This window comes from Loxodonta africana, chromosome 11 (assembly GCF_030014295.1).
Source record: "Loxodonta africana isolate mLoxAfr1 chromosome 11, mLoxAfr1.hap2, whole genome shotgun sequence".
Classification (NCBI taxonomy): domain Eukaryota; kingdom Metazoa; phylum Chordata; class Mammalia; order Proboscidea; family Elephantidae; genus Loxodonta; species Loxodonta africana.
The window spans coordinates 41,154,484-41,179,363 of NC_087352.1; positions in this window are offsets into that span (position 1 = coordinate 41,154,484).

Consider the following 24,880-nt stretch of genomic DNA (forward strand, 5'->3'; position numbering starts at 1 on the left):
CTGCACATATAACTGAATATAAATATCCTGAAAAGAGTATATTTTCTAAAATTAAGATAAAGACAAGCTATTTTAAAGAAGTTGATGAGAGAGACCTGTGTTCATAAAAATAAAACGTTCTATTTTTCCTTTTAAATTTGTGGTAATTATAATGAGAAAACAGTTATAGCAACTGTGATAATTTTCAATGTGCTCACAACTAATAGACAAAAAAGTAAAATGGATGAATAGATAGGAAAGAGAAAAATATTTAGCTTACAAAAGAAAATTCATAAATATATACAAGCAAATGGAAATAACTTTGACTAAAAAACATTTCAAGAAATGGAAATATAATTAAGAATGATGCTCTATTCATATTTTTTTATAAGCTAAGCAATTATTTTAAAAAAAAAAAAAAGATTATTCCCAATTGGTGAGGCTATCCCTTACATAATGTAATAAATTGATAGAATATTTTAGAACATAGATATGGGGACATACATCAAAAATTATAAAACATATTTTTTCCTTTTTACAGAGTAATTGATAGCACAAAAATTTCTAAAAAAAAAAATGGAAAGCATAAAATCATGCTGAATGTTATCACTGCAGTCTGAGGTTTAACAATGAAAAAAGTAAGCAATTTTATAGAGTCCCTAGATGGTGCAAATAGTTAACACACTTGACTGGAACTGAAAGTTTAGCAGACTGAATCCAGCCAGAGGTGCCTTGATTGAAAGGCCTGGTGATCTACATCTGAAAAAGCAACTATTAAAAATAAATAAATAAATAAAAGTATATCCTAAGAACGAAAATGTGAGCCTCGAAAACATTTTCTTAAAAGAATTGTTTGATACAGTGTCCTTGACCTTCTGATTGCTTTTTTAATATCACTCTAGGTGCAAAATTGTGACATTAGACTCAAACATATTATTAAAATCTTTTGATACATTTCCACTGTAGTCTTCACATATGCTGATTAAATCTGGCATGATTTGATTAGCAAAAAAAAAAAAAAAATTATCTCATTTGGAACAATTCAAACTATATTGTGAAACAACTATGACTAGCTTTTCAATTTCAAAAATGATAAAATTAACTAATGCCAATTGTCATTATTTAGTGAAGATATTGCTAATTAAGTAACTTTTAAAATGCAATAGGATTTCATAAACTTAGAATATAAAAGAGTTTGTACCTTTAAAATAATTTGTTTTTCCACTTACAGAGTTGTACATCTTCATTGTTGAAAATTAGGAAATTAAATACAGGAAAATAAAAACAAAATCACCCATAATTTAATCACCAACAGATAAAAATGTTCTACTTATAGACAAATCACTAAATATTTAGTTTTAAATTTTTGATGGGATTACTCGGATCTACATTATCACTTTTTCTGAGCACATAGTATTTTCCTGCACAAAAGAACCCTAATTTTATTGCTGATGGATATGTTTAGCAAAGATCAGTTTTAAATGATACAAATTGTTAATGTAGAAAGATAAAGAATTATTTTATTTCCCAATTTTATTAAGATGAAAAAAAGTACTCGATTTTAAAAGAGCCATTGAAAAGTATGTCTTATTTTTCAGCCAACTTGCAAAGAGAAGTTTCTTCAAATGCCTGAACCATAACTGCAAGAGGTAATTTTCTAAGTATCTGTTGTTTTGGGATTCCAGCAAATATATGTTAAAAACTCAATACATCCATGAATAAATCACTCCTTTACCATGAGATCAGGACTGGATGGAGTCAGGCTACCATTACTGAACATTTTGATCAAAGATTCTATAGAAAAATTCTGATCAAAAGGGGTAATAATGTGGAACAGAAATCCAAATTTTACATAGAATCCAAACTTTCTGGAGCCACTGGGGCTTGATAAACCCCTGACACTGTTGTCCTGAGATAACCTTTAAACCTTAAGTCAAAATAACTCCTGAAGTTTTCTTTAAACCAAACAATAGTTTAGCTTAATTAATAAAGAATATTTGCCTTGAGAATTTTGCCCTTGGTGGTACAGAGGTCTCTCTCCTCTCTGCTCAATTTTCTCTTTCGTATCTCAAAAGATATTGACTCAAGATACAACCTAGTCCTGTACAATGAGTCCTGTTTACTTAACATAACTGCCTCTAATCCTACCTCATTAACATCATACAAAAAAAAGTTTCCATTGAGTCAATTCTGACTCATAGTGACCCTATCAAAACCCATTGCCATCGAGTCAGTTCTGACTCATAGCGACACTACAGGACAGAGAAAAACTGTCCCATGGGGTTTCCAAGGAGCAGGTGGTAAATTCAAACTGTCGACCTTTAGTTAGCAGCTGAGCTCTTAACCACTGTGCCATCAGGGCTCCCATGAACATCAGAGGTTAGAATTTACAACACAAAGGATAATCATATCAGATCACAAAATGGTGGACAACAACCACACAATACTGGGACTCATGGCCTACCCAAGTTGACACACATTTTGGGGGAACACTATTAAATCCATAACAGGGGCCCAGGCTGCATTTTTTCTTTCACTAGGGAAGCTGAAAACAGAGCTAAAAAAGAAGAAATAATTACCTATCAAACAGAAAAAGTCTATTAAAGGTGTGGGAAAACATTTGTCACTTCCTCTGATCTTGTAGTTATTATCATATGGAACAAAATGAGACTTTAAAAGTGAAACGTGGCACATCTCACAAATTAGCTATTTCTGCTACTATCGACTCAAGAGTATTTCAATTGTATTTCTTATATACTTGAAGTGAAACACTTGTTTCGGTGACATACCAAAACCAAAACCCAGTGCCATCGAGTCAATTCTGACTCATAGCGACCCTGTAGGACAGAGTAGAACTGCCCCATAGAGTTTCCGAGGAGCGCCTGGAGGATTCAAACTGCCGACCCTTTGGTTAGGAGCCGTAGCACTTAACCACTATGCCACCAGGATTTTCAATGACATAGTTTAGTAAAATCTAACCTTAAAAAAAAAAAAATTCTACAAAAATTGTTCTGTTAAATTTACCGCAGTTCAACTTTCCTGGTTAATTATAATTTTAAATTTCTCGGCCACTGAAAAAATTACAATTATATCATGATTCTCTTATAAAGCCTTTGAAACTTAATTACTATCTATATATGTATTTATAAAATGCATGAATCAGTAACATAAATATACCGCATGTGTAAATAATGTTATGTAGATATGTAAATGGAGCCCTGGTGATGCAGTGGTTAAGAGCTATGGCTGCTAACCAAAAGTTTGCAGTTCAAATCCACCAGCTGCTCCTTAGAAACCCTATGGGGCAGTTCTACTCAGTCCTATAGGGTTGCTAGGAGTCGAAATTGACTTGACAGCAACAGGTTTGGGTTTTGATTTGGTATACATGTAAGTAAGGGTCCCTAGTGGCACAACGGCTCAGCATCTGACTGCTAACCAAGAAGTTGGCAGTTCAAACCCATGAGCTGCTCCATGTGAGAAAGACCTGGCAATTTTCACCTGTAAAGATTATAGCCTAGGACATCCTCTGGGGCAGTTCTTATTTTGTTATATAGGATTAATACATCCTACAGTAGATTTAGATAACATCTAATTAAATTATGTTTACTGGACAAAATAAAATCCAAGTTTAAGATAAGATAGCATTTCTGAAATATTAATGGAAAAATTGATCAATTTTTTTGTACTTAAATATTAATTTCTTTGCTAAATAATTAAATGCATTTCTTATCCTAAGAGAACATCTTTTCAATTTATTTGTGGGTGTGTAGAGTAATTGTCAGAGATACAAAAGAAATCTTCCTGCTACCTTACACTCAACTAATCAAGCATTTAATAGAGATACAAAGAACAAGAAAAAGAGACAAAATGATCCTTTAAAACCATCAGAAACAAATAGACTCTGGGAAGTCGATGCAGAGCAGTCAGAGCCTCAGCTACTCAATCACTGTGCACAGATCTCAGGTCTGTCCAGGGCACTCGCCCAGGAGATTCGCAACAAATGCAGGAGCCAGGCCACGTATCATACCTCCACAGTGTAGAAATGGCTCTCCGTTAAGCCAACAAACTGGTCATGCTACATAATAAAAATAAAATAAATTCATTACAAAGCATTCGACCCTCACCAAATTTTTTTCTGCCTCTTGTATTGTCTGTCTTTCCACTTAAGTATAGGCAGAGTATCAATATTTAGATTCCCACCCGTAAATGTAAAACCAATACGTCAATAGCAACTGAATGGATTATGGAATTGGCACTAAATAAACATAGTTAATTATGGGTTTGAGTAAGGGGATAGATAATTTGTCATTTAATATTTAGTGAATTTCTATCACAGTGTATGGAACACAAAATATACATGATAAAACTATTCTCAGGAATTCATACAAATGATAACATGCATCAGCATATAATAAGAAACAGAAGAAGAAAGCTATTTAGAAAAGTGTACATATACATATATATACAATGAAATTTAAGTTCAGAGAATGCACTTCAACCTGTCCACTCGTTATAGCTAGATCTACTCTTATGCTAGCCTAATTCAAATATGTACTTAATGTCTATAAATAATATAGTTTAAACACTTTTTTTTTTTAGAAATCACAAAATAATTTTATGAGACAGAGTTTCATCACAAACCTCTATTTAAGAAACATATTTCTCTGAAGCTATTGTCATTCAGAAAAAACCTCTAAATTCAATGAATTCTGTCTCAGATCTGTGATTCGCAAGTATAAAGCCGACATGGTCTCTCAGCGAGTTGCCCAGGAATTTAATGTCTCTATTCTAGGGTCGCTATGAGTCAGAATTGACTCGATGGCAAAGGGTATTCTAGTTGAGTGGAGTCCTGGTGGTACAGTGGTTAACAGCTAAGCTGCTAACCAAAAGGTCAGCAGTTCAAATCCACCAGCCATTCCTTGGAAACCCTATGGGGCTGTTCTACTCTGGCCTATAGGGTTGCTATGAGTCAGAATCCACTGAACAGGCAACATTTTTTTTTTTTAATTATTATTCTGGTGGAACAATGTTCATTGTTCCTTTACTGTGTGCAGTTTCCCACGGGAGTTATTTTTTCCTTAAGTAAAATAACAATGTCTTAAAAGGATGACAGACACAACTTTCAGAGGAAAAAAAATATATGTATTAAATGAGTTCTGCTGCTCTAGTGAGATTTTTAGGCTTGAAAACATCCAAGGAGTGTTTTGGGAAGATCCCACTGCTGTCGAGTAGATTCCGACTCATAGCTACCCTACAGGACGGAGTAGAACTGCCCCGTAGAGTTTCCAAGGAACACCTGGCAGATTCGAACTGCCAACCTCTTGGTTAGCATCCGTAGCACTTAACCACTATACCATCAGGGTTTCCTTTGGGAAGATAGCCAATGATAAAGAAGATGGGAATAACAAAATAGGAGAAAGAGCTGTTGAATGACGAACTTTCTAGATGACTTACAGAGACACTTTGTAGCATTCTACGAGCATCATAACATTGTTGGAGTTCATAACATTTCTGAAAAATTATTGCTTTTCTTTTGATAAACAAAAACACTCAATGGCTATGGGTGTGGTTTTTTGGTTTAGATTGATTTGGGGGTATGTTTAGAATTTGATAGATAATTTCACACAGTTAGTTGGATTTCATATTATAACAGGATGAAAATTAGGCGGAAACTCATCATTATAACTGTGACTCAGTGAGAGAATACATCTCCTACGTAATTACCCTGACCCTGGGCTATGCTTTAAGTTTCCAAACAAGTACAGCCAATCTATTTCTATGGCTGCATTGTCTTGAGCCTCAGTTCCTGTGTTCACATTGGGAACTGTGCTGTATGAGAACAGGAAGCCCTCTTCCCTGGCCGCTGCTAGGAATTGCTCTAATTTGTTCTGGTAATGGGCACCAGATGTCAGACTATAAAAGGAAGCTGGACCGGGCAAAAAGATTGCCATTCTGACCTTCTATTGAATTCCAAAGCTCTTGCCCTCTTTTGTCTTCTGTGCAAATCAAACATTCACAAACATGCTGAATGAACTGGGATAAGTAGCTTCACTCCTGTGGAAGCTGTCACAGCAGAAGAGAGATGACTGCTTGGCACTTCCCTGCAAGGGTGACATCTGCCACTGTTCTCTTTTAATGGGAGGAAGGCAGGAAGAAAGAGAAAGGAGGGAAGAATAGAACCTGTAACCTCTACAGAGTCCTCTCCTTTGTAATGACTGCTACTCCTTCAAAGTCACATTGCCCCCTAACTGGGTCTTTGGCATGTCCCCTTAGTAAAGATGATGAACGGGTCTGAGGTTTTGTTTTTTGTAGTATTTTATTTTTTAGTAAACTACAGGGCTAAAATTTCTTTGCTAGTATAATGCATATCTAATTTATTGCATTTGTTACTCCATTTGCCTTGGTAAAAGGGGTTTAAATCTGAGAAAAACCTCCCAGAGTCAATCAAAGTGAATACTGTCTGATGCCTGCTACTGTTGATAAGAGTACAAAAGGGTAGTGAAGTCGATCGGCTAGTACAGGATTTACATATCTTTGAGCGTTTAAATCTCATTTTTGTTAAATGGCTTTTCCATTTTGTTGAATGGTTCACAGAATTCTGTGCAACTTATTTTCAATTTGCAATGAAGATTATATTCCAAAAAATTTCAAATGAATTTTGATTGTGTTTTCTTGGTATGAAAGGGGATTTCTGTTTCCAAGTAACATCCCTATAGCAGGATTCTTTGTTTTCTTTGTGAAGCTGTAGTTGAAGGTTAGAAATACCATCCTTTTTGGAAGGAAAAATCACTTTGTTCTTCTCCCTAAAAGTACGGAATTATAGAAAAAACAAAAAAAAAAGAACTATTTTGTTTACTAACCATTGTCATCCAAGCAGCATACATAGAATTTGAAAATTCAGATAAAGGTCTAAAATTATTTTAAAATTGTAATTATCCACTGTTTACCTAACATTGGTGGAAATGATACATAGAATTTAAGATCATGGCTATGTGCTCAGCTGCTAACCAAAAGGTCAGCGGTTGAAACCCACTAGTGGCTCCATGGAGCCCTGGAATTTCTTTGAGAATTATAAATATTCAAGACAGAAGGTCTAAATAAGCAAGAACCAGTTTCCATCCAGTTGACTTCTACTCATGGCCACCCCATGTGTGTCAGAGTAGAACTGGGCTCTAAAGGGTTTTCAGTGGCTGACTCTTTTGGAAGTAGATTGCCAGATCTTTCTTCCAAGGCACCTCTGGGTGGACTAGAACCTCCAACCTTTCATTTAGCAGCCTACTGTGAACTGTTTGCACAACCCAGGGAATCCAAAATCTAAATAGAAATACGAAAAGCCTTTGCAAAACCCAATTATAGTTGGCATCACTAATTCTAACCAATTAAAAAAAAAAAAAAAAAAACACCATTGAGTCAATTCTGACTCATAGTGACCCTATAGGACAGACTAGAACTTCCTCTTGGGTTTCCAAAGAGCAGCTGGTGGATTCAAACATCACTAATTCTACTCATTAATAATGTATATGTGAATATTAATTTTCTTATTCAGTGTGCCCAACAATATATAACAGTATGTTCTTTATTTTCCTAAGGACTGTCCTTTTGTGTTTTGTCCTTGTAAAACCCTGACCCGTGTACAGATCGGGATGGCACAGTAAAATAGCCCCAATGGGGACACCAGCAAAGACAGTTCTCAATGCTAGTGGTTCTTCCTTGGGCCACTTTTAAGACCACAGGTAGCTTACACAACCTCTTTGACATTTAAATTTTCTCATCTATAAAGTAGCATTATTATTCCCTATTTTGTGAAGATCCTATTAGATATATCTGAGAATGCATTTGGAACATAGAAGGCACTCAAAGAAATATTGGAAAAGTTGCATTTTAATGCATTAGAAATCTGAGATGAGAGTTAACTGGATTTGTACTGTCGATTGTGTAAACTTTGTAAAGCTTTTAATGGTTGTAAGCATTTCACATATAACACAAATAATTACACAGGGGTACGCCATTTCTTGATATCTCTTAAGACATGTTTAGTTGACTACATTTGAATGGCCACACCTGGAAGATACCTTCCTTGGAATTCAGTAGGGATAGAACAACTACTTCAAATTTAATAGCAGAATTTTCAAGACCAAAATATTTTTAATTATTTAACAACAAGGGGAATATCAGCTGGAAGAATGTAACCTTACAGTATTTCTTTATGTTGTAGTGTGTCGAGTGACCCTGTATGACAGAGTAGAACTGCCCCATATGGTTTTCTAGGCTGTAATCTTTATGAAAGTAAATCACGAGTTCTGGGTTGGATGGGTCTGAGCCTTCAACTTTTTGGTTAGCAGCTGAGTACTTAATCATTTGTTTCACCAGGGCTCCTTATTTCTTTGCACCAAAAAAAAAAAAAAAAAAAAAACTCATTGTCATTGAGTTGATTCCAACTAACAGCAACCCTCTGGAACTGACCTATATGGTTTCCAAGAAGTAGCTGGTGGATTCGGACTGCTGATCTTTTGGTAAGCAGCAGAGCTCTTAACTACTGCACCATCAGCTCTCTTTTGCTCTTCGAGACTCATCTCCAGACCACCTCTTCTTTTCAAATACCACAGTACTGAGACTCATGGTTAGCCATTTACTGATTTTCAAGCCATGCCAGTAGTGACTAATCATTGGACAACTGATGCTCATCACTTCACATTTTTTTAATAATTTATTGTATTTTTATTGTTGTTGAGCATATACACAGCAGAACATAAACCAGTTAAAAAATTTCTGTATATACAATTCAGTGACGTTGATTACATTCGTTGAGTTGTGCAACCGTTGTCACCTCCTTTTCTGAGTTGTTCCTCCCTCATTAATATAAGCTCACTGTCCACTAAGTTTCCTATCTAGCTTTTCAAGTTGCTGTTGTCAATTTGATCCCATCTAGAAAGTTCTTAAAAGAGCACAACTCTCGAGGCAGACATTCTTTACTTGTTAAGCTATTATTTAGTTTTAACAAGATTCAGGGGATATTTTTATTTTAAGGTTTAAAAATTATCTCAGGGCAATAGTTTCAGAAGTTCACCAAGCCTCCATTTTAGATTAATTTTTCACTTTACTTTCAGGTGACAATTGCGTTAATCATCCTCCCCTGTCACCAACCTTGCTGTTTCAGGGTCCTGTAACTGGAGCAAATAGGCCAACTTCAAGTAGCCCTAATGTTTGCTTTCTTAAAGAGAACATCTGTCTTAGTCATCTAGTGCTGCTATAACAGAAATACCAAAAGTGAATGACTTTAACAAAGAAAAATTTATTCTCTCACAGTCTAGCAGGCTAGAAGTCCAAATTTGGGGCGTCAGCTCCAGGGGAAGGCTGTCTCTCTCTGTTGGCTCTGGAGGAGGGTCCTTGTCATCAGTCTTCCCTTGGACTAAGGGCATCTCCATGCAGGAACCCTGGGTCCAAAAGACACGCTCTGCTCTTGGTACTGCTTTCTTGGTGGTATGAGGTTCCCCTTCTCTGTTCACTTCCCTTTCCTTTTATCTCTTGTAAGATAAAAGATGGTGCAGGCCACACCCCAGGGAAACTCTCTTTACGTTGGATCAGGGATGTGACTTTAGTAATGGTATTACAATCCCGCCCTAATTCTCTTTAACATAAAATTACAATCACAAAATGGAGCACAACCACACAATACTGGGAATCATGGCCTAAGCAAGTTAACACCTATTTTGCGGGACACAATTCAATCCACGACAACACCCATGTGTTGGGTATGCTTTCCACCAAACACTAGTCACATTTCACGGTGGTGAAGTAAAGAACTTACTTTTCTCTTTTTTACTTCCCATTAACAATTGCTTCTACTGGGAACAAGGAGTACCAGAGGGTAATAAATAACTCAGTAAAATGAGTTTCCTAGAACTTAATGAATGTATTTGCAGAGAATGTATTGAGATAGATCTTTAGCGCTGACATAAACATAATGCAATGAAATGCATAAGTTAACACAAAAATCTAAGAGAGTAATTTCACTTGCTTATAGCATCTTGGGTAAGTTTTACAATGACGTAAGATATTTATCTTATGAAAAGGATGCATTTGGGAGATGGCAGAAGGTCTTTCATTTAAATTTATTTACGGTCAACTCTACTCTTTAGGTACCATTTATCTCTAATAACACTTAATCATGAAATGAAAATATTGACCTAAAAACTATTAACCATTGTCCCTCTTCCCTGTTTCCTTTAATAGTCCTTTAGCTCCCAGTTAATTGAAAACAGAGAGAAAACGCACAACATGAGGAGTAAAAATAGCTGATGAATGGAATTACATCTGCATAATACTGACAACATCAAAGCAGTTGCTTCTGCCCCAAACTCTCTCTGGTTCAGCCCAGAAAGATCCAACACTAGCATTGATTCCTCAGTTCATAAGAGGATGAGAATACATCTAAAAACATAATCGCTTCGTTTAACCTGAGGAAAAAAAATACACCATGTTATTTATCTAGGAGTTTTCTCTTGCAAATAATGTGTTTACCGCAAGGGCAGAAGCTAATCTGATGGTAGTTAACTGCTTGTACACAAATCTCGGAGTAGTAAAATAAGCAGTGAGCTTATACTCAGAAGCTTTGCATCCTGGGTTCATCTATACAAGTTACTAAGCATATATTCTTGAACACATTACTTCAAATCTTTGGTGTCAGTTTCTTCATAAGAAAAATGAGAATGTAATAGCTGTCCTGCCCTTCTGACAGTTTGTTAATATCAGTCATATAACTAATGCTGATTTTTTAACAAAATAACTTGTTCAGGGACTAGAGAAATACTAGTTTTATTTAGAGGCATTTTATTTGCTGATGAGACTGGTGAAATACATGTAATTATCAAGCAATTTACCATTAAACAAGGCATAGGGAACACTTTTGCCAAATAACCAATAAAATAAAACAAAACAAAAACCACACCTATTGCCGTCAAGTCGATTCCGACTCAAAGTGACTCTGTAGGACAGAGTAGAACTGCCCCATAGAGTTTCCAAGAAGCGCCTGGTGGATTCAAACTGCTGACCTTTTGGTTAGCAGCCATAGCACTTAACTGCTACGCCGCCAGGGTTAGATAATGAAAATCATTGTTTCTACTTTCAGTAGGACAAAATACCCCATTCGCTTGCACTCAACAATTACTTTGTTTTTCTTTAAATAATACTCCTTGAAAAGTCATGTTTCTCATTGCCCTTGAGGTTTTTTGTTTCAGTCTTTTATTTTCTGAAGGCAGGAATGTTCTCATGATTTGAGAACCTTCTCTAAACAAACAAACAAACATAAAAAATCTCTCCCACTGCAGTGTAATGATGTAGGAAATTACCACCACTGGAAAAAAGGTCCCTCCCCACTCCTGAAAAGGTTTGTTATAATGCCCTTTTATCATTATGAAGGATTATACTAATCCATTCACATCTACTAATAATAGTTTTGCAATTAACCAAAAAAAGGAGTTATTATCTGCTTGGATAAAGCATAAATTTCTGTCCAGCCAGGAAATATCGTCACTGCCTTTTGACAACAATTTTTACTCCAAACCAAATTCATGGTTTTGTTGGAAGAGGCTGATAATAGGCTTGTCTGAGTTTCCTAGTGCTGCTATAATAGAAATACCCCAGTGGGTGGCTTTAAAGAATACACACTTATTTTCTCACAATTCTGGAGGCTAAAAGTTCAAATCAGGTTCTTGACTGTGTCCATTCCTTCCCTGTCAGTAGCTCCGGGCTTTCCTTTGTTCTTTGGTTTGTAGAGGATTCTCACATAGCGTCTGTCTTCCCCAGTTCATGTGCTTAGTTCTTTTGAGCTTATGCTGTTGTTTATATAACTCAGAAGTGATTAGGTTAAGAACCCACTCTACACTGGTGTGACCTCAACTGACCGATTATCTTACATTAAACTGCATTAGTGAAGGTGATTACGTCACAGTAGATTAGATTATAGCCACAGGTGTGTATTGTGTGTTATCTCAAGGAGGTGCACGTGTTTTAAACTATATGTATGTGATATTCCCGTTTGTGAATATGCACATCTGCACTTATTGGCATGATACACACACACACACACACTCTTTAGGTGTGTAAGTGCAGAGACAAAATCTCAGAGTCTACAAAAATATTAACGGTGGTTATATCTGAGCACTGAGATATGGATTATTAGCACTGTATCTGTCATTGGAAACCCTGGTGGCATAGTGGTTAAAGTGCTATGGCTGCTAACCAAAGGGTTGGCAGTTTGAATCTGCCAGGCGTTCCTTGGAAACTCTACGGGGCAGCTCTACTCTGTCCTATAGGGCCGCTATGAGTCGGAATCGACTCAATGGCACTGGGTATCTGTCGTACTTTTCTGTATCTAGTACATTCTTATAGTAAATATGTACAGCACTTATAATCAGAAAATACGTTCTTTTTGCAAATGTGAAGTTATCATCGACCTTCATATAAATATAACTATAGTCAGTGGTAGGCATTCTGGCCCCTTGATTTTGCATGCATCCTTAGCTGTAGTTTCTCATAACTTTAGAGCAAGAGTGCTGCAACATCTCTTAGTAACTATGTATATGAACACTCTAGCATGCCATCTGGTATGCATAGTAGGTTCTCAATAAACATCAGCTGAATCCAAATCAAACCATATTTTCAACTATAAAAAGTTGTTGTTTTGGTTTTTTTTTTTTTTTGAAATGAGGTTCATAGCTTGAAATTACATAATCAAAATTGATGTGTCCAAAATACATGGAATCCATTTATCTCTTCTATGTTCTTCACATAAAATTATTGCTCCCAGCCCTCTCTGAAGCAGCAGCTGACATCTGGAACAGGCTTTCTCTATCTTTCTGCATTATTGGAGCTGCCATTTCAAATCTCATCTAAAACCATATCTTTTTCTTTTTACTTCTATTATTGCATTTCATAATTGCATTATTTAGCTGTGTCAAGTGTACTGGGATATAGTCTTCTATAAAAATGGCTTACACACAAATACAGTGCAATAGCTTACTATTATGAAATTAATTTCCTAGAAATGACTGCCCCCGAGTTAGAGATACTCTTTTGTTTATTGATATTCAGTGAACTAGGTATTTTTACCAAGACAAAATATTTGCTTAAATGAACAAAAAGGATAATGCTGAGTGAAAAGATATTTTCCTTCATTCTAAAGTGCTCTTCACATAGCATTACATTGATGTAGCTGTGCTTGTGGTCAGATACACCGAAAATGCATTTGGTATTAAAGATCAGTAATTTCCTCCTGGAAAAAAACTTGTTGATTTTGGGGCGGGGGGAGAAATCACAGAGAATAATAGGATTTCCTTGTATTCCTTTTATTCTTACTTCAATTATACTGTATGATAAACAAAATATTTTCAAATTATTAAGTTAGTGATGTAAAATAAAGATGAGAAAAGAAAAAACAAACAAACAAACAAAGGTTATATATTCTGAGCTTGCCCTAGCAAGGAAGTAAGCCACTGTAACTTGCATTGGCTAGAGACTCAAAAGCAGGCAAAACCAAAACCGTTTGCTGTCAAAACAATTCTGACTCCTAGTGGCCCTATAGGACAGAGTAGAACTGCCCCATAGGGTTTCCAAGGAGCAGCTGGTGGATCCCAACTGCCGACCTTTTGTTTACCAGCTGAACTCTTAACCATTGTGCCAAAGGCAGGTGGGGGATTGAAAAAGCATTATAGTGGTTAAAAAAAAGGGAAGATTTCAGAGGTGCCCTGGTTGGAGGTTGCTGGCATGGGGAAGCCGGAGGTGAGCTAACTAGAAGTAGCTGTTGTTCATGGCAATTTTACTTGGAGTGCTCTACGTCAGACATACTCTTGAAAAGAGTTTAAAGTATTTAATATTTAAGTAATAACATAAATTCTACTCAGAGTTACATATCACTTCTTACGGTGTTCCTTGGTATTAGAAGTCCAAATAATTTTACCTATGATGACATCAATAATCATTAGGTAAAGCCTATTAAGAACAAAAGAAAACAACAATGATTATCAGGCAACTCTTAGATAACTGGGTTCAGGATTTGAATCACATTATCTAGTTGCACTTTAACATCCAATTTGAAAAAGTACTATGGAGAACTAGGTCAGTTCTAATGATGAATTTCTTCTCTCTCGCTCTCTCTTTTTACTTTTTTTCTTCATATTGGTGCTCACTTTAGCAACTGAAGTCAATATTTTTCCAGTTAAGAATGATTTTCCTTTAGAAACTGAGGGAACTGGGGTTATGACAGCATTTTAATACCCCTTAAAAAATGAATCTTCATGTTTGTCTATGTCTCCTTCTTGTACCAACTTTTCTCTAAATGGAGCCACTGGTGATGGAGAGAAGTAGGAGGATTTAAGGTCCATCTTGGAGGAAGTTACTTGTATTACTCAAATTTATCTCTGTGGGTGTGGATAAAATAGTTTATCTTATTAATAAAAAATGTATTTTAATTTATATATACCTGATGATTTAGATAAAAAAGAATTAACTTTTGGGAAGCTACATGCAAATTTAAATTTCAAATATTTATCATTTCTTGTGAGGTTGTATAAGTTTGACCAATTTATATTTTTAAAGCAACTAACAGTAATAATTTTTTGTATATGTAATTGAGAATCATTCCATTGAATATAAAGAAAATGAAAACAAAACCATCAATATTAACACGAATATTTTATAAATTATCCAGTGATATCACAATTATTAACATGCCACAAAAACATAAGTAATCTTAAAGTCCTTTTTTCTAAAATTTTATCAAACAAACTTTCCTACTAAATTAGTAAGAATGTAATCTCCTATTATATAGAATTTTCCATTTCCTTTATTTAAGGCTGGCTTAAGTGTTGAGGAAATTTTAGTATTTTTTGATTTAAAAGATATTGGAAGTGTAATCATATTAGTGTGTTTCTTGCTAAAGATATCAAGGAAGGTTTATTCAAATGAAGAAGCTATTAGATACAGAGAGAAGTTTTCTTCCTCACTTGACAAAATGTACGCCTTATAAATTATTTTCTTTAGGTACAGTCAATGAGTTTTTTGGTTCGTGTTCTCTTGTAATGAATTTCTGGTACAAAGGAAATTTCAAACCATCTCACACCAAACGTGTAAATCTATCATTTAATACTATTTTTATATACATATACTTTTTTTTGTAAATGAAATAAAAATGGATTGTATACTAGCAAATAAGCAACAACAGGAAGAGGCTTCAGGTGAATCAAGGAAATTAAGTGAGCCCAAATTAAGAAATCAAAAGGTTGCTGTAAAATTCAAACAAAAGAACAAAACCTTGTCTTTGAAACAGAGGGAAAAGGACACTTATTTAATGGCAAAAACAAAAAACCTCAGGAAAGAGAGACAAAGAATTGGAAAGGTAGAAACCAAAATGCAAGGGCACAGGAAGACAAGAGCTTGAAGTCAGAAACGAGACCTAAACAATGGACTCCAGCATACCAAGGATCACAAAAATGGCACAGGACCAGGCAACCTTCCATTCTGTTGTACATAAGATCTCCATGAGTCAGGGCTAACTTGACAGCAACTAACAACAAAAAAGTATTAGCATGAGCAAGACAGCTAGAGAAACATTACCCATTGCCATAGAGTCGATTCAGGCTCCTAATGATCATATAGGCCAGACTAGAACTGTCCCATAGAGTTTTCAAGGAGCGCCTGGTGGATTTGAACTGCCAGCTTATTTGGTTAGCAGTCATAGCTCTTAACCACACTGCCAGAGAAACACTGAGCACTACTTATTTGCTTTTGATGGTGTAGGCATCTTTGCTGAAAGATAATGATGTTATGTTCTGCTGTGTGTACTCTCAGCAAAAATAAAAATAAAATAAATTGTATATTTAAAAAAAAAAAAGGTGATGATGTTAGATGACCTATTCCTCTCTCCTTCCTTTCTAGGAATCCAGTTAAACTCATGTCAAAACTTTCTATCCTGACCCACGTATTCCACACTTGTTTTTTTTGTATTTTTGTTCTGTTTGCTGTTCAAGATTAAAACTCTATATTTTCTTCTGACTTATTTTCTTGTTTGTTTATCCTTTCTTTCAGCCGTGTCAAAAGTTATTATCCATCTATTTGAATTTTCAATTTGTTTATTGTACTTTTATGTAATTTCCAATTGATTTTTTTTTTTTAATTAACATGGATTCCAGTTTTCTGGTGTTCCTCTCCCTCTTGTGATCTATTTTCTTCAATTTATTAATTATAGCTATTATAAGTCCACTTTTGATAACTTAAATACATGGCATAGGTATGGGCTTGTTTTTATTATTTTTTCCATTTTTTTTTTTTTCTTGGACCTTGGTTCTGTTTTTATTGAATATTCTATTAAGTGTCAGACTTGATATGAGAAGAAACTTGTATAGATTTATTCTGGGGGTAATTACTTTCCTTCAGGGTGGATTTGTCTTATCATCTATTTGGGGACTAAACTAATTCCAGGCTATTATGCAGTCTTTGTAGATCTAAATCTACCTCTGATTCACATCCACCTCAGTGTAAGAGCTCTCCAGGGGTACCAACTATTCCTTACAAAGTCCCGAATTCAAACTGCAACTTCCTCAATACTGTGAGATTAATGACAATTTTCCCTTGACTTTCAGCTGCTTTTCTGCTTAGCTTCTTAGCCTCTTGCCCTGCACCGCCTAAGAATCTCAAATGCCTCAAGCATGCCAGGTGTCAGAATCAATTTTCCTTACATCTCTCTTCTCCATGATCTTGGCCCTTTGATTTCTATTTATCTTGGAAACCAGGTACTCCAGTCTTCACCACAACAGTCTGTGAGATTGCTGAAAATTTTGCTGGTTTTTCTGCTCTTTGGAAGTCGCTATCTGCCTGGCTTCTTAGACTCTCTCCTTAGGCCAAGTTATTGGAAAATGTCTTACGAGAAAAATAGGGTGTAGGTTGTTAGGCTTATGTCAGCAAACTTACTTCTTCAGAATCTTGATCCCTCAAGTCCTACGTGCCTTGCATCAAATGGATTTTTATATGATATATCCTATTTAGCTTGGTGGAAACCCTGGTGCTGTAAAGGTTAAGAGCTGTGGCTACTACCGAAGGTTGGCAGTTCAAACCCACCAGGCACTCCTTGGAAACCCTAAGGGGCAATTCTACTCTGTCCTATATGGTCGCTATAAGTCAGAGTCGACTCGATGGCAACAGGGTTATTATTTAACTCCATATTGTATCATGCTTGGTAAAGTAGAAGATCAGTGAAAAAGAAAAGGACCCTCAACGAGATGGATTAACACAGTGGCTGCAACAATGGGCTCAAGCATGACAACAATTATGAGGATGGTGCAGGAATGGGCAGTGTTTTGTTCTGTTGAGCATAGGGTCGTTAAGACTTGGAACTGACTCTACGGTACCTAGCAACTAACATCTAGCTTCTCAACTGGTTGTCAGAGGAGTATCGGTGTGCTACGAGCTACTCCATCATAGCAAGTATTTCATTACCAGTTGCCATCAAGTAGATTCTGTTTCCTGGTGACCCCATGTTTGCAAAGTAGAATTACAATCCATAGGATTTTCAAGTCTGTGACATTTTGGAAAAGTCCATGGGGAGCACAAGCAGTTTGGGATTAGCTAGTAACCTAATAAGGTTGGAGGTTTAAACCCACTCAGTGGCCCTGAGGGAGAAAGGCCTGGTGATCTGCTTCTGTAGAGATTACAGCCAAGAAAACCCTATGGTGCAGTTCTACTCTGTAACACATTGGGTCGCCATGACTTGGAATTGACTGCATAGCAACGAGTTGTTTTTTTTTTTTTTTCTTTGACCTTTTGGAAACAGATCACCAGACCATTCTTCCTACACACCCCTGGGTGAGTTTGAACCACAAGCCTTTTGGTTAGAAGTTGAATGTTAACTATTTGTGCCACCCAGGGACTGCTACCAGTGCATTAAAACCCAAAAACCAAACCCATTCCCGTCCAGTCAGTTCTGACTCCTAGAGACCTTATAGTTATTTGCCTGTGTTTTTACTAAGAGCCGTATTAGCAAATCGACTATTCTTCAATTGGATTTTGAAGGAAACAAAACTGAAAAAAAAAAATCAAATAATAATGACTGAGCAAAATCTTTTAGACATAATTAATATATATATGTGACCACATCATCAATACCTGATGCCATCAAAATGATAGGATTGTTGGAATTTAAGTGCAAACGTGCAGCCCTGTTAGCCTCATCTCCAACAGAATTACAAACGGTATGTAGTGGGTTGACAGACTGTCAGTTCATTTTCCAACAACATGAAAAGTTTCACATGATCAGTGGATGTAAGTTATGAGAAGTTAGTAAGACCATTTTCTATAAGTTTTTTAAAATGTAAGCCTATTTGGAATGGTTCATAAATACCAAATGCCTATCAATCAAAAAGCTCCTTTGTAATGTCTTATTAAAATGAAGGAAGCCGCATCTGCATATGTGAGGGGGCCTGCGATTTTAACTTTCATTCAATGTCAGTTTGATTTCAGTATCCTTCCCACGCCCAGTTTATGGTTTGTACAAATTACAGCATTGATGTGTTTGCTAGGGTAATGGTGATGCTGTGTCATTAATTCCCCAGAGCGTATCATATTTTCTGAACACATGGTGTAGGGAAGGTCACATTGAATTCATCTATTTTCCAAGACTGAAAATAAGCCATCACCACTAAGCTGCTATAACAGAGGAAGAATGTGGAGCAAAACTGTGAGCATGCTGTCATTGTGAATCTATTTTATATATCCCACAACTTATCACAATTGTTTTGCACTTAGATGACAACTTTATAAGATGTGATTCTACTAAATTTTGATTAATTAAAAAAAGGACAAAGAATGTTGACTAATAAAATTTTCTCAGTGTATTAGAATATCTCTATAATCTTTGATAAGAAAAACAGAAAATGACCATTGGTCACACGGGCTTTGAATTCCAACAATGACAGGGCTCCTGCTCTTTCCGTAGAACGACCAGTCACAGTCTTAATAGCTTATGGGTTGGAAATCTCAGTGTGGCTACTTAAAGATTTAGGAGCTCCTTTTTTTTTTTTTTTGTTAGCTTACCCATTGCTCTCATGCCGATTCCGACTCATGGGTGCCCTGGTGGTACAGTGGTTAAGAGCTTGGCTGCAAGTTAAAAGGTCAGCAGTTTGAATCTACCAGCAGCTTCTTAGCAATCCTGTGGGGCAGTTCTACTCTGTCCTATAGTGTTGCTTTGAGTCAGAATTGATTAGATGGCAATGGATTATTTTGTTTGTTTGTTAGCCAAAGTAAGCATAAACCTAGTCTAAATTCAAGAAAGATAATTTATAATGAAACATCAGCATTAAAATATCCCAATGGTGAGTCAAGGTAATCCTTGCTAGAGGTTATAAGAGTAGCACCCACCCCATCCCATCTTGACTAAGTAGTAAAAGTCTTACTCAGATTTCCAGCTCAGACCGAGACATGACTTTGGAATTAATCTTTTCCCACATCAGAAGTTTCAGTCTTGGCCTCCAAGTTACTCCTCTTTCACTCAAAGTCAGCCTTCAAAATTTTTCTAAAAATGATAATGAATTCCTAATTTTTCAGAAAAATGGACATATAATTAAGCAAATGAGGACACACTTGAATAATTATTTTCATTATGCATAATGTTGCGTAAAGCTTATTCACTATTCTGCTGTGACCAGGTGATGTGCAGGTCGTGGTATAGAGGATCAGGTTCTAGAGGGTCTGGTGGGAAATCACAGCTTGCATTTTAGGTGCATTAGATAGTCCTGGTAGACCAGTGGTTAAGCGCTCAGGTGCTAACCGAAAGGTTGGTAGTTTGAACCCACTAGCCACTCCGCAGGAGAAATATGCGGCAGTCTGTTCCTGTAAAGATTTAAACCCAGTGCCGTCAAGTCAAATCCGACTCATAGCGACCCTGTAGGACAGAGTAGAACTGCCCCACCGAGTTTCCAAGGAGCGCCTGATGGATTCACAGCCTTAGAAACCTTATGGGGCAGTTCCAATCTGTCCTGTAGGGTTGCTATGAGTAGAATCAACTCAACAGCAATGGGTAGATGGGTCCAGAGCAGCCTTTAGTCAGGGACCAAAATGACGACTACTTGTGTTTACAAGGAAAATTAATAACAGACTGTCTAACTTTGCTTTTAAAGTTTCTCGGATTCACAAAACTAAATATTAACCGTTAAAAGCCTGACTCAAACTGTAAAAGCCTGCCAGAAACTGCTCTACAGCAATGTAAATTTGTCTTATCTTGCTAGAAAGGACAGTTGTCAAACCACTACTTCTTAATTTAAATCTCAAAACATCTCAAAGTTGCAAGCGAGTACCCCCCCTCAAAAAAACCCAAACCCATTGCCATCAAGTCAATTCAGACTCACAGCGACCCTATAGGACAGAGCAGAACTTCCCGCAAGGTTTCCAAAGAGCAGCTGGTGGATACGAACTGCCGACCTTATGATTAGCAGCCATAGCTCTTAACTACTGTGGCACCAGAGCTCCTGCAGGTGAGTGGAGGGCCAAATTATTAGCCCAGAAAAAAAAAAAAAAAAAACTTATTGCTGTTGAATTGATTCTGACTCACAGTGACCCTATAGGACAGAGTAGAACTGCGCCATAGGGTTTCCAAGGAGCAGCTGGTGGATTCAAACTGCTGACCTCTGGTTAGCACCCGAGCTCTTAAGCACTGTGCCACCAGGGCTCCATTAGCCCAGAAGTGACCTGATATCAGTTAATCTTAGTAAAGGGGGAAGGCTGGGCTCAAGCAATCATGTTAAGAGTAGCCAATAGTTGATCCATATCTCTCCCTCCTCTTCTTTCTTTATAAGCCTTGTTGTACCTAGCTTCTTCAAGCCATTTGCTTTTTTCTGGAATCAAAATGGTCTCCCTCTGTGTATATAGAATAACTGCTCTGAATAGACCTTATGTTCAAAATTCAGTGAGTTTTGATTATTTTTCACATTTTTATGAAATTTACAGCTTAATATATGGTTTTAATATCCATTAATTTATGAATTTATGGTAGTCTTGTGAAGTAATATTATCTTCGTCCTATAACAGTGAAGAAATATCAAGAGAATCTTTATGCCAATAAACTCAACACTTAGTTGGAAGAGAACAATTCCTTGAACAACACAAACTACCAGGACTAACTGGAAAAAAAAAAAAAAAAAGGGGGCAACTGGGATAGTTCTACACCTAGCAAAGACATTTAATTTTTAGTTTAAGAACTTCCAACAAAGAAAATTCCAGGACCAAATGATTTAATGGACAAATGTTGCCAATCAATTAATGAAGAAAACCCAAAGTGATCATATAGAACACAGTATAACTGTCCCATAGGGTTTCCAAGCTGCAATCTTTATGAAAGTGGTTTGCCACATCTTTCTCCCACAGAGTGGCTGGTGGCTTTGAACCTGACCTTTCAGTTAGCCACCCAGCTATCAACCACTGCACCACAAGGACTTCTTAATTAATGAAGAAATAATACTAATTCTACACAATCTCTTGCAGAATTTTGAAAAGGAGAGAACATTTCCCTACTCGTTTTATCGGATCAATATAACATAATTATAGTTGATGGCATTTTTTTTTTTTGACATTTTCTCAACTTTCTTGAATGTCTCTTCCAATTCATTTGTTTCAAGAGAGAAAAGTCTCAATCTTCTAAATAAAAGTGAGGTTCCTATTCACTCACTAGAAACATCTAGAGACTAAGTTTTAACAGGTCAAATAATATTAACTGCCAAGCTTAAATTCACAACTTGATTAAAACCTGAAACAAAAGAATTAAAAATAGTGATGAAAACATATTTACATAAATATGTCTCCTATGATCAATATTGCTGCCGTGTTTATTCTCACATGGTTACACATTTGACATTAAAGGCCTATGGCATCTGGCTTAATTTAGAATTATATTATAGTTCTTTTGTGAAAAATATGCTCAATAATGCTCTACCTTTCCAATTTTCATTATCTGGCCAAACTATAATTAACATCAGCAAGGTTTTTAACTCAGTCCCTCATTATAAAGATAAAGGCACTGAAGTTCAAAACTGTAAATCTCTGGTAAAAGTTTAAACTGCAGAAAGCCTTGTATCAGAAGCTTTTCTCCTTACACCACTTAAAAAACAATTATAGCAATATTAATTTCAAAAAAACAACATTAATAAAAACAAGAGCAATATCAGCAATTCAGACTTCATGGGTAGTGAAAATTTAATCCTCTTGGATGCATTTGGAAAAATCTAAATAATCACCAGGGTTTTGCACTGGTTTTTAGTAATAGAAGTCAGGAGTCTCTGGGTGGTATAAACGGTTAAGCACTCAACGTCTAGTTGAAAGGCTGGCAGTTCAAACACACCCAGAGGCTTTCTGGAAGACAGGCTTGGTGATCTTCTGGAAGGCCACAGCCTTAAAAATGCTGTGGGGTTACCATGAGTCAGAACTGACTGGACAGCTACTAACAACAAGAGGAAGTTAATGCTTGACTGGTCATTTGAATAAAATTATGTTTTTATACTGTGTAACTATATTCCTAATTGTTAATCTGAAAAAAAAAAAATCCTTTAGAATATGGCCTGCCAACTGCCCCCATCAAAACTGGGAGTAGGAAAAAGAAAACAAAAATATACAAGTTTAAAAACCAAACCAAACCCATTGCTGTCAAGTTGATTCTGACTCATAGCGACCCTATAGGACAGAGTAGAACTGCCGCATATGGTTTCCAAGGAGCGCCTGGTGGATCTGAAGTGCCAGTCTCTTGGTGAGCAGCCATAGCTCTTAAACACTATACCACCAAGGTTTATATACAAGTTTAGGAAGTAGGTTTAAGACAGAACTATGAGTGTAGCTATTGGCATATGTTGCTGACTGGACTAAAATGCAGCAGAATTCTATTTTTTGAGAGGGTATTACTGCCAACATACCACCTGCCTAAGCAAAATGAACTGCGACTGTTTATGACACAAGAATCCTTGGATGGTGCAAATGGTGAACATGCTCAGCTGACAACCAGAAGGTTGGGGGATCGAGTCCATTTAGAGGCACCTTGGAAGAAAGGCCCGTGAATCTATTTCCAAAAAATCAGCCACTGAAAACCTTATGGAGCACAGTTCTACCCTGATACACATGAAGTCACCATGAGTTGGAATCAACTTGATGGCAACTGAGTGTGTTTAAGACTTAAAATGGCTCTTTGGTCCCAGGTCTCTATAGGCAGGATATGGGCTAAGAAAGCTGCTGGGCTCCCATGAGGGAATATTTTCCAATCCAGTGTAGACATGATCAGGGAGAATGATGGAGAAAAAAACTGCCAGAATACGATGCCAGCATTCATGGTAAATAATTAACTGGGGAGCCTCTCCCCGGGAGTGGAGTCAGGATATGACCCAGGTGTCTTTCCTGTTTCCAGGGTAAGGACCCTTGTGATGTCTGCCAGGGACAGTTTAGAACCCTTCCTTACACATGACTGCTCTATGCCACTTATTATCCTTTCCAATCCAGAGTTTAGTGATGGTTCTGTGTCCTATCATGGTATATTGTCTGCTTGGTTTTTCAGAAAAGTAATCTTTCTAATACATATGTCTTTAGACAAATAGAAGCCACATCTGGGCATGGTAAAAAAAAAAAAAATCTGATATCACTCAGAGCTGCTAGAATTTGAGCTGGAACTCAGTGACTGGATAGGAATTATGTGTTGTCCCCATAGGAATAAGCAGCGTGTCTACATATAACAGGTAGAGGAAGAATGAATTGACTATTCGGAGGACAAGTGGACAGCCCGTAGTGGTCATTAGAACTGTCCTCTGATATTGCTGGCTCTCCTTCTAGGCACCAAATAGGATTTCACTGCCCCCTCCACTGAAAAGTGAGCAGAAATGAATTTTGTCAGGTCCAGGTAGAAATGTAAAGAATCATTGGATAAGCCATCACTCTTGCTTTCTCCCTGTCCTGACAGCAAGAATCATTTTGAGTCCTCGAGTGAGTATAAACCAAGGAGAGCCCAGGCCTATTCTTTACAACCTACAGGTTGAAGAAAAAGAATTGTTTGAAGCCACTAAGGTGTTGGGATTTCTTTTATTACACTACATTCTAATTCACTCCATTCTGATAGATACAATCATTTACCGAAAATTACTCACCTAGCATGGGGGTGGGGGTGCAGGGAGAAATAAAACAAAGAAATTAAACCAAAACAAACAGAAAACAAAAGCAGGTGTATATTTTATCCAGCACTATTTTCCTTATTAACTAATTCAGGCATTAGTTTTAAGGCTGATAATAACTTTACATCTAGCACATACCTATTTATTTATCATTACGTGTAGAAGAAACTGTTAACATAAGATAATGTGTAGTCACTCGTCAGGGAAATACAGTCATTACAGGGGACATTTTGTTACAAAAAGAGGCAAAGCATAGGGCACAGTGGAATGTATTCCAAACAAACATTCCTGATCCCAAAGTATACATTTTTGCATACTACCCTTTCCCCCCAGTGACAAGTTATTTTTAGACACAGAAACTATCTTGCATAGTGTATTTCCCATTTAAGAGTGTGTCCCAGTGAGAAGTAAGTGGTGAAACAATTATCTTGTTGCAAAAATACCTACCAGGAGAGTACTGGAGCAAAAAATACATCTTGCGTTGTAGCTATCAATTTTATTGGTGAAGAAAACAACTGCCATTCATTGGTTTAGCTTAGAAATATTTTGCTACAGATTTCCTTAACCTGCAAATGTTCTTCTTGGGATTTTCTACAAGATGTATTAAAGCGCTTGGGCATCAATCCACCTCATGAGCTGCCTCCTAGGCACTAGTTATTTATAATAGATAGGAAAGCAAAAATTTACCAAGACAGGTAAAAACAACTCTGAGCAGCAAA